Here is a 3817-nt window from a genome sequence, read left to right as displayed (position 1 = left end):
GGGGAACCTCCAGCTGGACGCCTGGTGAGCAGAGGCCAGAGGCCTCCCCAAGCTGCTTCTCTCTCAGTGGCAGGCCGCCGCGGGGACCATCCACCTCCTCCTTCTCTGTGCCCTGCCTGGGAGAGGATTCCGACAAATGGGGAGCGGGGGGCGGTGTCTTGTCTCCATCCCTGTTTCCCGTCTGGGAAGAGAGAATTTCCTTAACTACCCTCCTTCTGGTCCTTTCTCATAGAAGAACTTTTTAAAGATTATTTCGGGCACCCGTGCGAACATGGCGCTACGCGAGGTGCGGAGCGTGCGGGCCGCGGTCGGCAGCCTGCACGCCATCTCGGCACCCAGCACGCCCTGCTCGCTGCGGCCCTGGGAACTGCGGGCGGGTGCCCCGGGCGCTGCGCACCGGCCCTGCTCTGCTGTCGGTGCGGAAATTCACAGAAAAACACGAATGGGTAACAACAGAAAATGGTGTTGGAACAGTGGGAACCAGCAATTTTGCACAGGAAGCTTTGGGAGATGTTGTTTAGTCTGCCTGAAGTTGGAACAAAGTTGAATCAACAAGAGTTTGGTGCTTTGGAAAGTGTGAAAGCTGCTAGTGAACTCTATTCTCCTCTATCAGGAGAAGTGACTGAAATTAATAAAGCTCTAGCAGAAAATCCAGGACTTGTCAACAAGTCTTGTTACGAAGATGGTTGGCTGATCAAGATGACATTCAGTAACCCTTCAGAACTAGGTGAACTAAGGAGTGAAGCAGCATATGAGAAATACATAAAATCTACTGAGGAGTGAAAATGGAGCCCCTAAATAAACTGCTTTGAAACAACTTAATCTAGCATAGTTGTCTTCAATTAGTGGTGGATAGATATTTAAAGTGGAGAAGGCAATGGCACCCTACTCCAGTACTCTTGCCTGGAAAGTCCCATGGACGGAGGAGCCTGGGGCTGCCGTCTATAGGGTTGCACAGAGTTGGATCCGACTGAAGGACATAGCAGCAGCAGCAGCAGATATTTAAAGAACAACTTTTAGTAAAAGAAACTACTTGTAACAATGTTTCCTGAAGAAAATACCCCTTAACTTTCTAATGACTTCAGATAACACTGTGCATCTTTTACCACAGCATCCTGCAGATTTTTAGGCTAGGCTCCAATTATAATATTCAGAATTCCTAAAATTATCTCTGATAAAACTGATTACAAAAATTATGTAATTCAAGGATAACATGGTTATCTTAAACCTTATATGACATTGTAACTTGCTTACAGCTATCCTTGGATTTGGGTCAAAATTAGAAATAACTGCCAGTGGAGAAAAGTTTGTTAGTTGCACAGTGTCCAATGCAGAACATTACTGTCTTAATTTTGCAATATGCTGTGTTTGCTGCTGCCATTTTTATACAGTGAAGCAACAGCCTTGCAGGAGAGTAAACAATTAAATATTCAACTTCTTAAAAAAATAAATAAAGACGATTTCATCCTTAGAACACGTCTCACTGAGATGCCACGTGCAGTCACTGCGTTTTCACAGCCGTGTGAAGATCTGCTGCACCAGTGCGACCACGTGGGGTTCCCATCGTTTCTGCGTGTGTCCGAGTTGTCGGGATGGCTTCCTGATCCCTCGCGATCTCATTTACAAAAGCCTGTGTGTGGCTGTGGAAGGGGAGCACCCACCCCAGGGGTCCCTCCCCAGGCTTGCCTCTGGTCCTGCCTCTCCTGCTTCCCACCCACCCCCACTGCCGCAGTTCTGAGCAGGCTGGGGTTTGCCCCTCCAGCGGTCCTTTTGGAAAATATCAATACAAGAAGCACACAGATGTCTACTTACCAACTCTCTCTCCAGCCTTCTCTGGACACTGCCCAGCACCTCACTTTGTTCTCCTAACATTGTCAGGATGCCACTGTGAGCGTCCCTACACCTTCCCGGGGGCGCACGCCATCTCCCTGGACCAGGACTCGGGAGTTTTCAGTCTTTGCTGTCACCACGAGTAACCACCGTGGACGCCTTGCCTGCCTGTCGTACATTTCCCAGCTTGTCCTGGGCGCAGCCTTAGGGGTGGGGCCAGTGCCTCTCAGGTCAATTGCAATAGCTTGACTAGATGTTCTTAATTCCAGTCCCAATTCTTAATGGCCAGCACCATTTTGCTTCCCACCTTGTAATCAATATGAATACCAACACAGCCAGTGGTCAGGCCTTTGGACTGTGATCCATCTGACAAGAGAGAAATGAAACCTCAGTGTTATTTCAGTTCACTTTTCTTTCACAAGACCATGCTCGGACACCTTTATATACGTTTAAAGAGACATTTGCATTTTTTTCTTCTAGGAACTGTTTATTGATATCTTTGCCCATTTTCCTGTAGGTGACTGAACTTCTCGTGCATCAGTGATTTTAGCCCTGCGTCCGTGATATTAGGTGTGAGCACTCTGTGCATCTTCTGACGTTGCTTACGCTGTGTTGTGCCGTTTGTTTTTTGTTCAGTTGCTCAGTTGTGTCCGACTCTTTGCAACCTCATAGACTGTAGCCACCAGGCTCCTCTGTCCGTGGGACTTCCCAGGCACAAATACTGAAGTGGGTTTCCATTTTCTCCTCCAGGGGATCTTCCCAATCCAGGAAATCAAACCCGTACCTTCTGCGTTGGCAGACGGGTTCTTTACCATTGAGCCACCAAGGAAGCCCTGTGTTTCGCCGTGCAAATGTTTAAATTTTACGCAGGCAGATTGTTCACCGTTGGCTCATTGCTCTTGGACTTTGCGTCATGGTTGTCAGCGTTCTCTATTCTGGGTTGTAAGGGAGGTCATCCTACTTTTTTCTAGCACTTGTACGGTTTCACCTCTGACCCACTTGACGTCTGTTGTGAAGAGTGGATCCAATCTTACCCTTGTCCACATGGCTCTCCAGCTGCCTCAAAGCCGTGGATTAAGCCGTTCATCTTCTCCCCACTCGCTGAGAAGCCACCTTGACCTTCATCCACGTGCCCTGAGCCCAGTGTTGGAGGCCCTTCACAACACGTGTTAGATCTGGTAGACCCACCGATGGGTGGGTGAGTGGATGTATGGGCGGAGGGATGGACCCTAGCCCTTTCCCTGCCCTCCCTCACCCTGATTCTTTTCTAGGGATTTCCTGGCTATACCCGCTTGTTTATTCTTTCCTATGAAAGAAAAGCATTTACCGTGCCTGGTCCTACCAGGCAAACCCCAAGCCCTTCTATCTCCAGGGCTGCCCAGCAAACTCTCACTCTTCGAGAACCAGCACGAATGTTCCTGTCCCTCCAGGCACAGGGACCTTTGCTCTGTCCCTCAAACAAGTCAAGCTCATTCCTGCCTTTGACGCCCCTGCCTGGAGTGCCCTCTGCCCTAGACCGCCCCTTGGACGGCTCCTTTTCCTGGAGAGCCATCCCTGGCTTCCTCCTTCCTCTGCTCTGCTTTCCTTTCCTCAGAGTGCTTTCCTGCATCTACAACCGCTTTACGTGTTTATTTTATGTTATGTACACTAGAAGGGAAGATCTATGAGAGCAGTGACTTCGTGTGCCTTATTTTGTGGTGGATCCCCAGCATCAAGAAGAGTGTGGTGAGAGAAGCTCCATAAACTGTGTGGATGGATGGGTGGATGGATGGGTGGATGGATGGGTGTGTGGATGGATGGAAGGATGGGTGGGTGGATGAATGGACAGATATATGAATGAATGAGTAAGTGGATGGATGAGTAGATGGATGAGTACAAGGGCAGATGGGTGAATAGGTGACTGACAGGTGGGTGGACAGATGGGTGGTTATGTATTTATGTATAGGTATGTGTGTATGGATGGATGGGTAGGTGGGTGGGTGAATGG

At 49.1% G+C, this 3817-nt stretch overlaps 1 pseudogene; it reads left to right on the top strand.

Moving 5' to 3' along the window:
- The first annotated feature begins 236 nt into the window (after positions 1 to 236).
- LOC147374810 (glycine cleavage system H protein, mitochondrial pseudogene) lies at positions 237 to 1107 on the top strand (annotated as a pseudogene).
- Positions 1108 to 3817: the final 2710 nt, after the last annotated feature.

Source organism: Bos grunniens, chromosome 3 (genome assembly GCF_055505025.1).
Source record: "Bos grunniens cultivar Pamir isolate PY7600 chromosome 3, Bosgru_T2T1.0, whole genome shotgun sequence".
NCBI lineage: Eukaryota > Metazoa > Chordata > Mammalia > Artiodactyla > Bovidae > Bos > Bos grunniens.
Note: the sequence above shows the minus strand (reverse complement) of the source record. Positions and strands in the feature narration are given on the sequence as shown.